Consider the following 13804-nt stretch of genomic DNA (forward strand, 5'->3'; position numbering starts at 1 on the left):
TAAACCAAAGGGAGGCGAGGGCCGAGCCTTGTAGTTTGTGTGTAAGGTGTGTATCGAGTTGGAGGAGTGAGGATACCTTATCCAAGAGAATCGATTTAGAGTGATCTAACGGGAGTTTCGCTAGGTTAGGAATTGTGAGAGGTAGGCGAGTTGTGAGGCCAAGGGGCAAAGGGTTCAGATCATGTTGGTTCAACCACCTGGATCCCTGAGAAATCAGGAACGCACTTTGATACCAGAACTTCTGTTCCTCTTCAGGATTTTCATAGAGATTCTCCCTTTTTTCTTTTTCCATATGAGTTTAGAAATGTCAAAATTCACAGATTTGAAGAACGTGACGGCGTAGGAGCTGAAATGAAGAATAATAAATAATACCACAGATACAACTCTCTGTAAGCACAGAAGATGGCAGAATTTATTGAAGACCGACAAACAACGCAAAGATACGCGCAGCACGGAGGCAGACAGCATAGATGCCGCGGTGTCCAAAGATGTGACGTTTCTGACAGTTTCTATAGGCATAGCACCGGGACACCTCCGTTGGAGGTAGCTGCGCGCTCTACAAATGCCAATAATAATAATAATAAATCACAAAGGATGCAGCATCATAACATACGTCGCACAAATTAAGCATGGGTCATTGGACCATTGGACCAATTAGCAAAGGCCAAAGCTGCGCCATACCATCTATGGTCCGAAATACACTGCTGCTGACCACGTGTCTTAAGCAGGCAGCTTCGGGGACTCTCCACTGTAATGCAATGTATTATTTTGGTACTCCTCCATAACACGTACCAGACACGTACCAGACATATTTCGAAATGCGATATGCTGAAATATCTGTAGCTAAGCACTTCCGTTCTCGGATACTTCTTGAGCAAGCCTTTCGTTACAATAGCATCTGTACTGTCAGCAGCTTCAGTAACTTTTAATTAATTATTATGTGTCAACGGTCTACAGGCCTTTAAAGTAGGTATTTGGTATCACATTATAAAGGCGGCTTCTACATTACCACATCTGATACCAAATCACTTCATCTTATTCGCAGGGCCTCCCCAGCATCATGTCGGTTCCTCTAAATGACTCCTTAGTAGACAGAGTGTTGTAACTAGTTCAAGAACCAACACTGCCACTGCTATGCAGCACTGTCTGCCAACCAAGCTGGGCACACTGAGACCCAGCAGCAACTTGGGTAATGTAGTTAGATCTTTGAAGAAGTGTATCATACTCTAGGAGGTATTGAAACATGACCTCACACTTAAATTCCATGAACCCTATTTCTTCCAGAATACCCAATTGGGATGTCAAATGCTCCTGGGTGGGGAGTCGGGGTCACACTAGACCAGTGGCGGCTGGTGACATTTGAAAGTGGTGTGGCGTGAAAGTTTGGAATGAGTGCTATGTGGCGAGTTAGGTCAGAGAGCGAGCCTGTCAGTCAAAAGTGGAGTTCTCCCCACCCCCCCCGGGAACATTTTGAAAAACAAGTGGACAAAGGGTGCATTTTTAAGCACATTTGAGAAAGCAAGAAGGTTTGTTAAGCAATTGTAAAAGGGTAGACTTAAATTATTGAAACACATAAAAATGCTCCATATCTTCTTGAATTAAAATTGTTCAACATCTTGTATATTACCTGTATATCTTACAAATTAAACAGACTATGTATTCTATCACTGTTCAAGGTCAAGCTGCACAGCACACTCGCAGGCGCCTGCGTTGCGGTCCTGCCTGATCTGTATCAAGGCCCAGATTCTGATCTTTATAAAGGGTCAGTTCCCCATCTGCACAAAGGCCTTTATTCATTTTATTTATATCAGCCTTGTGATGAATGGTATATGATGTTTCCTTATAAGTCATCAGTCCAGAGGATAACTGCCGGCGCTCCTAGGAACTGTTCCTCGTGCAAGAACTGCCATTGCATTCGCGAAGTATCCATATCCCAAAAGAGCTTCCCCAGTGCCGTGTGGGAGCCGTCCATATAAGAACCGACAGTGCCATATAAAAAACGGATCCTGCCAAAAGTGAACATCCCAGAGCACGTGAGCAGTAACGCTATAAATCAAGTCACGGCTCGCGGGGGGGGGGGGGGCTGGGGGGTGGTGGTCGCGCACCGGGGGGGAAATGAAATATTTAATAAATGAAAAAAAAACTTACCTCACAGCCGGTCCACGCCACCTCGCTCTCAGACCTCTGATCCCCTGGGCGCCTTCACTAGTAACGGTACTGGGGGAGGAGGGCCTGCCAACCCCTCTCAGCCAATCCTGGTGCTGCCAGCAGCGCCAGGATTGGCTGACGGCACAGCTTACGCTACGCCCGCCGCCTGCCCATTAGGAGACCGAGGGGCTCCTAATAGACATGCGCAAGGCAGTAAAAACACAAGTACACATGACTGGGCACGGAGTAAAAATTAATCTCCATGCCTGCTCATGCGCACTTGAGCTGCCTTTCCCTGGGGTCTGATAATGCATGTCAGTCAACATGACGCCGGACCGCCCACGGTCCCACGTCATGCTGACTGACATGCATTGTCAGTTAGTTCTCCCCCACCCTCGGCGTCTCTGAACTTAAGTAAACTAAGTTCAGAGACACCGAGGGAGCTGCCCCAATGGACGATCCGCGCCTGGACTAGACCATAGGGCAATCAGGCAGTACCTGATGGGCTGGTCTGACAAGTCAGTGAGCGGGCCATTTTTACTTGTAGTTTGTGGACTTTATTTAGGGCTCACTCTGCAAGTTTTTACTGTTGATTACCCTGATATAAAAAAAAAAAATCATTCCAACCTCCATACCTTGTAAAACACTTATACAGCATATCTTTACAAGTCCGAAAAACACTCAAATTTGCAAACATAGCCAACTCATTTAGGTATCTAATTCACTAATGGGGCCGCATTTAATTTGGTGCCCGGCCTATTTTCTGTCTGTAGGAGAGTAGGATCTGCACTTATGTTGCCCCCACTTTTTTTCTGATGTATACACTGGTTTCTGCCTATAGTCTGGCTGAGTCCCTGCTAATCAGGGCCCCAGTCTCTCTGTTCTCTCTAAACGACTTGGTTTGCATATTAGATGCACTAGCGATTGGATACTGTGGAACCTTATGAGGCCCTAGTATATGGTACCTTAGGTACCTAGGGCATAGGCACTTCACAGGCCTACCTGGGGCTGAAGCATGTAATATGCCACCCCTGGGAAGCAGACTCAATCTGACACCACAGACCTGCTACTGCAGCCTGGGTGAGGTAGTGTTAGCACTCCTCACTGAGGTATAGGTTCCCATATCTCACCATACATACACATATAAACCTATCAGCCACCCCTATGGCAGGCCCTATCAATCCTGAGGGCAGGGTACTTGGTTTACAATGTGAGGGGGTGCCTCTGCATGAGCAGGACCCCTCTGCAGCTGGCAGAGTCTATTCTCTGTGGCTGTTTGTGGATGCGGTTAAACCATATACTCTTAAGTGCATTTTAACCTACCAGTAAATGCTAACTTTGGAATGACTGCATCAAAACATGTCGTGTTTGGTGTCAAACAACTTGGAATCATACCCCCACACCAGTAATTGGTGTGGGAGTATGATCCCACACTTCTAGAGGGGATGACATGTAGCTACTGTGGTAACACAGTAGAAATCTGAAAGAGCCCTGGCATCACAAAATGGATGCCACCAGCACAGACACTGGGCTGCCCTCCTGCTGCTGACTGAAACTCGCAGTGGAGGAAGTCCAACAATAGGCATCCTGTCACAGGGAGTTGTCACTACCTTCCAGACAGGATTTAGTGTATTGGGGCTGGGTGGGTGCACTTCTAGAGTGCTTTGAAGTCCTGCACTGGGGGAGCAGTAGGCTCCTGTGTGCATATGCCAGCTCAAACTGGTTCAGGGGCTACCTGTCCCTGCTCTGGCGCGAAACTGGACAAAGGGAAGTGGGTGTAACTACCCCCTACCCTGACCCACCGAGAGGAGTGGTCATAGAGCTAGTCCCTCCCCTACCTTCAGTATAAGATAGGGAAACCTTGCCATTGCAAGTTAGATAACCCTGGACGATGCTTTACAAGAAGAATCCTGGCCCTTTGACGTTCCACTACCTTTGGAAGACAGAAGAATCTCCCTTGGAGTCAAGGAGTGACTCCCCTGCTTGGCAGGCACCAAAATCTCTAATCAACGGTAGCAAACATTCCCACTCCCGCCGGAGTCCGAAGTCCCCTCAGCCCCAGAAGGGGATTTCCTGACCAAACCAAAGGGCTCCCCTGGTTGCTCCAGGCCTGTCCTCACTCACCCTCACTGGGTGGGTCCCTCAGACCTTGCTGGTCTGCACCGCTGACTTTATTCACTTTCCACAAGACTTGCTGTTGCCAAGGCTTGTTGGCTCCAATCCGGTTGCCGACACCTCAGTAAGCTGCAGACGTTGTGGGACACTCTGAATCCAGCTGCTGGTCATCGTCGATGCCTCCTGGTCCTCGTGAGTGAAAAGTAAAAACACCCTTGATCACCTGAAATCACCCGAATTCCGTGGGCATCCATCTTCCTGGCCCTTTATATGGCAAGTGACTGTGAACACTGTCCCTTCTGCTTTCAGGTCATCTTCATCCTGAATCCACCCTTGGATTCCACCCGACACTTCTTCAGTCTTCGCAAGCAGCAAATCTTCTTTGGTCTCCATAGAAAACAGCGACGCGACCCGACACCAAAAGACACCTATGCACCCGGCTTCCCTGGATGAGGTAACTCGTGCACTCTGGTGCCCTAGTGTGTGTTGGCCCTTGAATTACTTACCTTGTAAGTGGCTTGCTCGTAGACTTCCTCGAAGTACCCTTAAACTTTAAAAATCCAACCGCGACTTGCTCCATTGAAATCAATAGGGAACACACTGCACGCATCTCTCGTGGGTATTTTACTTACCTGCTTTTGCTGCAGTAGTGAAGCCCCAGCGATTCTACAGGCCCTAGGCCTTGTCCCTCTGCAGGTCGACATTCCTAAACCTCTTTTTTAGTATGTGGTCTGGTACGCCCCTAGGGCCCCAGCCACATTTGTGCTTAACTTATTGTGAACCGTTGATATTTGAATGTGTTCATGACTTCTAATCTCATAAAGAGATTAGTAGAGTGTGTCTAGTAATAAATACATATATATTTTGGTTTCACTCGACCTTCACACGGAACCCTCTCAACCAATTGGTCGGCGTTGCAAGTGAAACTGTTTCCAGGTTTACCCGGATGTTCTTACTCCCGGAAGGAAGAGTTGGCGCCTGACCCCCCTGATACCATCCTCGGCAGAATTGTGGATACGGACTGCAACGGACTGTGACGGAGGAGGTTCTCCCCAGCCGTGATCGGACGACACGACACGGGAAGGACCGGAGACTTCGTTGAAAACCCATTAAGGTATCGAGGGATTGTGAGTTTATGTGCAGCGGTGGGAGATTGCGGTTGAAAACACTTAAAATCGTATTGACCCCCCATACGCATACCAATTAAGCCCGTAATTGAGCATGATGGCGGACAGCGTGCGCGAACGGGAGGCTGCAGCACTGTCTATGTTTTCTGACAGCCTTCCGTTGCCTGCAACCATTCGTAATGGTCATACCACGGATGTGGTCATACAGGACAATTCATTAAAAGAGAAATTCAGAATTTTAGAGAAAAAACTACGGAGTGAGCAGAGTAAATGGTGGGAGTCGAAATCCCTCCAACGTTACATTGATGTGAACCGTATTCCCCGAGGGTTGCGTATTTTGACGGCTCCTAGTTACGAGAATCCGAACCCTGAACTAATGCGTGAATGGGCGGAAACGAACTTGGAATCCTCACGCAAACTGGTACTGATTTTGATTAAGTATGCCGATATCGATAGAGCTCTGCTACTCAAAGAAATAGATGAAATAAATGAGGAATTGGACAAAATTGAAAATACCGATGAAAAAATCAGATTAACTAATGAAATGACTGCCAGGCTCAAAAAGGAGGAAACTAAAATTATCGAGAGAAAAACTTTCAAGTTTCAACGGGATCGTAATGATTATCAATTGGGGCAAATATTTACATTTGCAAAAAAATATGACTCTTTACGTATCCCGAAGGCTAAGGCGACCCCTTTCAATAGGGGCCCCAGTAAAAACACCTATGCAAACAACACCTCCCAGTCGGAATTAAGTTCGGTTGGTGGCAGGGACTCCGAATCAGAGATACGTAGCAGTTTGGCAGCAGGCTTGATCCCTAAACCGACCCCAGCAGAAGAAATGAATTTTTTATGCGTGGAGAGGATGCAAACTCTACGTCCGAGACCAGCTACAATGAATCAAGACGTAGACGCTCAAACTATAAATCCAGGCAGAGGCAGAGGGCGAGGAAGAGGGGCCTCAAATCAAAACAGGAGAAGAGGAGGAGGATATTGGGCGAAAAAGTAAATCCAGATGACACCAATACTATAATCAATTTGACGCCATTGGCATTAACAGATGACGATAAAAAGATCCTCTCCTTAGGCCTTTCCTATGCACCCCAGAGTAACTTTGATTATGCTGCTACTCGCCTTGATTTATATAAAGCAGTACGCAAACTCAAGCTCAAGAAATCCTTTGCACTACAAGATAACCGACAGAAGACCTCGAATAGTACACTTGAAATATCCCTGCATGATGCTATACAGGAGCTATGGGACACTGAGGGTATGGGCAATTCCAACGTCTACAATTGCCGAGATGGCACTAATCCATTGGGACCTGTCACATCATTTAGACCTAAATCTACGTATAATCCTATAATGCCCCGTGATGCAATTGATATATTCAATGAGAACGTGACTGCTGAGGTGAAGTTATTGCATAAGGAAACTCAGAAAAAACGACGGCAGTAAAACCGACAAACCCAGCAATATAATCAGCTCATTTCGAAACTCAAGCGTGATAAAAAGATCATTATCCGCCAAAGTGACAAGGGTGGCAATATTGTTTTGTTGACTAAGGAATATTATGATCATGAAGCCTTTACACAACTGAACGATAGGGACTGCTATGCCCGCACTACTACAGCAGCCATTCAGGCTTCTAACAATGAGTTTCGCAATAAACTGGCCAGTTGGAAGAGACATAAATTAATCTCTGAAGCAGAGTACAATTTCTTGAAGAAGGACAATCCAGTTATCCCCACCTTGTATTTTATTCCGAAGGTCCATAAGGATTCCAATAGACCCCCGGGCAGACCCATTATTTCTGCTCGGGATGTGATGTACGAAAAAACGTCACAATATATTGACTTTTTCTTACAAGACTTTGTGAAATCCTTAGACTCGTATGTACAGGATACAGGGGATTTTTTGCGTAAGATCATCAAAACCAAATGGAAGAATGAATACTGGATGTTGGCACTGGATGTGACTTCATTGTACACTAGTATTGGTCATAGTGACGGCATCCAGGCCATCAAGTACTATCTTTCACGAAAACCAGCACAGTTTGGGGACCATAATGATATGTTGATTAAGATGTTGGAATTTTGTCTCCTCAACAACAATTTTATGTTTAACAACTTACTGTACCGTCAGTTGAGAGGCGTAGCTATGGGGGCTAGTTTTTCCCCTAGCTACGCCTGTCTCCATATGGGCTTTTGGGAGGAGATGGTCCTTCAGAGGGACCATGCCCAATGCCTCAAAGAAAATGTAGTTGTCTGGTTACGATTCATTGACGACCTATTTGTAATATGGAATGGCTCTTTGGATGAGGCTAATGATTTTATTGAAAATCTAAATGTTAATAGCCTCAATCTCCACTTTACAGCGACATGTAGCCGTACCAGTGTCACATTTCTAGATACAGAAGTTTACATACATGCAGGTAACATAGAAACTAGATTATACCGCAAACCGACCGCTGGCAACTCTACTCTGCACGCAACTAGCGCTCATCCTCCCCACCTCATTAGAAGCATACCTTATGGGGAGATGCTACGTCTTAAGAGAGTATGCAGCAATGATATTGATCTTAAAGAAGCACAATTTCTGAGCAAACAGAGATTCAGGGAGAGAGGTTATTCTACTGAAATTATTGATAGTGCCATTACTAGAACTAATGACCTCAACCGTGATGAGTTGTTAAAGCCTATCACTAATACTACATGGGATATAACAATACCTGATAACCAAGTGAGGAAGGACAAGAATTCTTCTGATGCCTTTAGAATTATCATGGGCTATAGTAAACAACAAGCTGATCTTCGTAAAATTATAAATAGGAACTGGTCCATTGTAAGGAGTGATCCCATTATTGGCCCCTTGCTCCCTCAGCGAGCTTTGATCACGTATAGTAGGGCCCCCACTATGAGAGAAGCCTTGGTCAACACGAATCCAGAAACTATTGATAAGACTTCCTGGTTGCAACTGAATAGTGGGTTTTATAAATGTAAGACCTGTAAGGCTTGTGCCCATGGTGTGAATACTAAAACATTTATTGACCCATTTAGCAATAGACAACACAAAATTAATAAGTTGTTGACTTGTAAAACCGAATACGCGATCTATGTCCTCACTTGTCCATGTAACCTCAGCTATGTTGGCAGCACGAAACTAGCAGTACATAAGCGTATACTGCAACATTTACGTGCTATTTCCAATCAAGACAACACCTACCCTGTTGCTAGACACTTTAGAGAAGCCCATAAAAGTGATACTAGGGGACTCAATTATTATGTTATTGATACTATTGAGCCCAGCAGGAGGGGAGGGGACCGTGAGTCTAGTTTGCGCAGATTGGAAACTCGGTACATTCTACAACTCAACACCAAGACACCATCGGGGCTTAATATGACAGACATGTTTGGGCTAGATTTATAAACACTATTCTGTTGGAATTTTTATGTGTAATGATATTACCTAGTGAAGACTGTATATTTGTTATTCCACTTTGGATTTTATCTACAATATTTGCAACAGGGATTAGAATCGGATGTTTATATGGGAATTTTTAATTTTTTAGTCATTTGTCTTAACCTATTTAATCGTCTATTTTTATGGTTATTTATTTAGTATTTTACTATTTATTATGGACAAACTGTACTATATATGTGAAATTTGCATATTTGCACATCTGTGTTCACTCCCTATTCTGTTAAACAGACCTTGGGGTATACAATGATGGTTCCGAATTTGATAAATCCTACAGTTCATTATCTTGAACATCTTTATGGTAATCTAAGACGTCCTACCTAACTCTGATCCTCGTAGTTTCTGTATGTTCATATATACGAATGCTATGACATTGTCCTTTAAGCCATTCTGAGGAAAAGAAATAATTTTTTTTTTTGTGAAGTATTACCAGATATGACTATTTTGATTATGAATATCGATGATATTTTGTGGCTTTTATTATTATTTTTTCACAGGCACTAGTACACTTTAAAACTGTATTTTGAATTTTGTCGTTACATTTAATAAGGGGAGGATCTTGCAAAACCATCAGTCATTGAAATCAGGCTGGATTATTGACCACAGTGATGGCGAAATTGTGTATTATGAGTAACATGTGGTCTTACATTTTAAATATTTTATATTTTGCAAATGCTATTACTATACGCTGAATGAATGGGCATTTATGCCACCATTGCGGATTAAGTTTTGCATTTTTCAGTATTTTATATTTATTGTATAATATGTGGCCAGTTATATAACTATGTGGTTTTACTACTAATACAGTGCAAGTATTTCCTCTATGTCAATGATGACTCCCCCATGTGACGACATCAGCAATTAGCACTGGCACTTTAAATATTTGGCACTTTGGGTATAACGCTGTCATGTGAGCAAGGCTCTGAGGAGCCGAAACGTTATGGCCCTCGCTCTGGGCAAATAAATCGATTTTGCACTCTAATTTGGTTCGTGTACTTACTTCGCAAGCATCTGAAGGATTATCGAGGCTGGTGAAAGCGGTATTCAAGATATATTTGATATATATACCTGTGTGGTGTCCTTTCATTTGGTAATTCAAGAGATTATAAGGTAAAACAAGCTGCTTTACATTCCTCAGAGACTTAGCCTGAAGGCTGCTCTCCACAGCTACCACTAGGATAGCTTTCTTTAAAGGTTGTCTTAAACCTATCTACCATAAGAGTCGAATTGGACTGGTGCAAGGTGGCCACTATAACTAGTGACCAGCATATGCCAGGCCAACTTCTCACACTGTCCCAATCTGGCCCTGGGCGTAGTCTTAATAGAAAAAAATGGCTATGGGAATCACCTTGAAACTTTTAAAACAGTGTTTATCTCTCATACCTACAGCCAGGTTATATTTCGCTTATATTATCGGTACAGACAAAGTATTGGAGTCTTGTGAGATGATAAAGCATCCTTCATTTTTGGTCTATCGAGGCGCTTGAATGAGGAGCTTCTAAAAGCCGCTGCTAAGTATAACAGGACATGATTGCCCTTTTCGCAATATGTTCCCGTTCTATTGAATTCTTTGCAATTTGATGTGACAAGTACCCTGTATCGAAAGCCAGACAGTTAACTGTTACATTTAGCCCCAAATGCAGTAACAATGGTCTCCATTAGCTGATGTGTCTGAATACGCTTTTGAGGCCTACAGGGCCTGCTGCTCATGCGAGCCGGCAGAAATGGAATGACGTGGACATGTGCTCTCTGCGCAGCAAGCCTTGCAATGAGCCGCGTTACAGGCGGCTTACTAAAAGCAAAGTACTAACCCTTATTTAAGACTGTCACAGGATAGCAAGCAATTATTGTATTTGTATATAATCCCCATCATAATTGTATTATCACAATGTCAATTTATATGAAATGGATGCCACCATTGTTATCTAAACTTAGCTCCCACATCCCCAACTTTATCAAACGTTATTTGTTCATTTTGCTGCAGTATCTCTGTGTCATTCAAGCAGTGTCGTAGGTATAGCACAGCGGTCAGAATACACGCTAAGGAGCGCAGTCATTATAATGGCAGCAATGGGGTCAATGCTGCTAGTAGCACCCATGGCTATTTTCTCTCATTGTTCTGAAAGTCTTGAGGCATAGTTCCAGTCGTTGGTACGTGTAGCTAGGATGACTAGTTGTAAGAATGTCTTATCTTCTGCTGTACTTTTACTCTTTTCAAAAAGTCTGCTGATGAATAATGCAGAGTCTCAGTGAAGAAACCTGTAAACAGAAAAGTAACCATTGGTGCCTGTCTTCAAGTAATTCGAGAGGTCAGCTAGCACTTCAATTACTTAGGCACTTTCAAAAAGAAGAAAACAAAGTGATGAGGAAGGTAAAGATGTCTTGTCACAGCTTGTAGACTGAGGGGTTGGGGCGTTGATCTTTCAGACGTCTTCAGTTGATGTATAGTTGGGGCCCGCTTGCACTCTTCCTTTCTCTGCTGTGTGCAGCACGCGCAACTCTCCAGGATGAGCTTGGATGCCTTTCTCACCTGGCACCTTTCGCAGGACACGTGTTGTAATGAAGTTGTACTTGATGTGATGCAGGCGAAGGCACTGGAGGCACCAGTGATGGCGGTGGAGTCACTACTTTCTTTGTATGAGAACCATGGATCCAGGAAGTCAGTCACTAGCACTCGAAGAGAACGTAGGTGTCCTTTGAAGGTAGAATCCAGAGGCCTGGCCTGTTGTTCGTAGCAGGGAGCTGCCTCAGTTGAGTTGTGCTTTCATGGTGGAGGCCTGGCCTGCTGTTCGTAGCAGGGAGCTGCCTCAGTTGAGTTGTGCTTTCTTGGTGGAGGCCTGGCCTGGAGTTCGTAGCAGGGAGCTGCCTCAGTTGAGTTGTGCTTTCTTGGTGGAGGCCTGGCCTGCTGTTCGTAGCAGGGAGCTGCCTCAGTTGAGTTGTGCTTTCTTGGTGGAGGCCTGGCCTGCTGTTTCTAGCAGGGAGCTGCCTCAGTTGAGTTGTGCTTTCTTGGTGGAGGCCTGGCCTGCTGTTCGTAGCAGGGAGCTGCCTCAGTTGAGTTGTGCTTTCTTGGTGGAGGCCTGGCCTGCTGTTCGTAGCAGGGAGCTGCCTCAGTTGAGTTGTGCTTTCTTGGTGGAGGCCTGGACTGCTGCTCGTAGCAGGGAGCTGCCTCAGTTGAGTTGTGCTTTTTTGGTGGAGGCCTGGCCTGGAGTTCGTAGCAGGGAGCTGCCTCAGTTGAGTTGTGCTTTCTTGGTGAAGGCCTGGCCTGCAGCGAGCAGGGATCTGCCTCTGTCGATTAAGCTTACTGTTGGAGGCCTGGCCTGCGGCAAGCAGGGATCCGCCTCGCCTCTAGTCCTTCTTTGTTGTGGCTAGTCTGCTGGAGCGAATCTTGTACCTGCGGGGTACCTCAGATGACACTGTTGGTTCAGGTGGAGCTTGCCCTCCTTGGTCCGGCCCTGCTTCTTTCTTGGTGTGGGAGCTGTGGATCCAGGATATCACCTGGCTGGAGGCCGTGGGATGCTGGTGTCTCTTCTGATCATTGTCCATCCAGACACTATTTCATCTGGGCTGAGCTTTGTCACTCTGTCAGAGGTGCTCCTCATGGAAAGCAGAGCAAGTGGTAGTGCATCCATCCAGGTCCGCTCAATGGATGCACAAATCTTCCCTATCTTATTTTTCTACACTCCGTTCTTTTTTTATCACCAGCACACTCTGCTCGTTGATGATAAGCACAATGTAGTTTCTGTGTAGCTCCAGCCCCTTGTACAACCCCTCAATCACATGTGAGATGAACGCCGGTCCATTGTCAGAACCCAAAAGCATAGGTACTTAAGAGCGCGGAATGAACTCTTTCGGGAGGCATTTGGCAACAGTTTGTGCATTGCTGTTCTTGAATTGGCATGCCTCAGTCCATCTGCTGAACATGCACACAATAACCAACACGTACTTGTACTTTGGAGGAGGGGAGCATCTTGATGAAGTCTATTTCATGTGGGGAAGGGAAGTAGCCTGGGGCAGTGGAAGTACCCTTTCCAATGTAACCGTTGTACCAGCATTAGGAAAACGATCTGATCGGTCCATCACGTCCCACATGGGATGGACAATGAAAAGGTTGGGCCATGGGAGCAATCATAATAGTTGGTAAACATATTTGTCCATTTGGGCCTATCCATATTCCCTCTTCTGTTTGCCTACATCCTCCCCTTTTCCATTCTTCCTTCTCTTCCACACCCGCCCTTTGTGCACTATGCCACATATTATCCATCCTTTGTAGTCCCTGGCGAATGCACTGCAGCAAAATGTATTTAAGTGCATCCCACCATACAACCTTTTGGAATAATATAAATCAATGTTCATGGTCACTGGGGCGTGTGTGGGGATGGTGGTGTTGGATGTGAGGTGGCGGTCTGCGAATATGTTATACTATACTATGTGGAAAGAAAGCCAGTTACCTAACTTGACCTCATTGTGTGATCCTGGGCATTTAATTTCCCTCCCCCTTTGTTTCCCTTTATAGGAATTAGTAACTTAGCAACTTACAACATCTTTCTGTATAATCGGAACCCAGGCCACTCAGAACATTCAATACTTGCATCGTTGTCAGGGTGGGGAGAGAGTTAATATGTTTAAATGCACACCTAAAAAACTAGCAATTGAAACAGGGACGATACTTATCATTGCACTGGAATAACCTGATGTACAGAAATGAAACATTTCTGCATGTTCATGAAATACACTATGAACCCTGGAGAACCTATAGTTCCTATAAAAAGTGCCCCCTGCTTTTTAATTAAGTAGCTACATAGCGCAATGTAATGCAATCTCTTGCTCTTCAAAACAACAAATGTTGCCTGTTGTAAAGTACATCTTTGAGATAAGGGTGGGGTGGGGAGCCTATGGGTGCCATCACCCTGGCCCTTACAATGTCAATTGACAAC

Source organism: Triturus cristatus, chromosome 4_2, assembly GCF_964204655.1.
Source record: "Triturus cristatus chromosome 4_2, aTriCri1.1, whole genome shotgun sequence".
Lineage (NCBI taxonomy): Eukaryota > Metazoa > Chordata > Amphibia > Caudata > Salamandridae > Triturus > Triturus cristatus.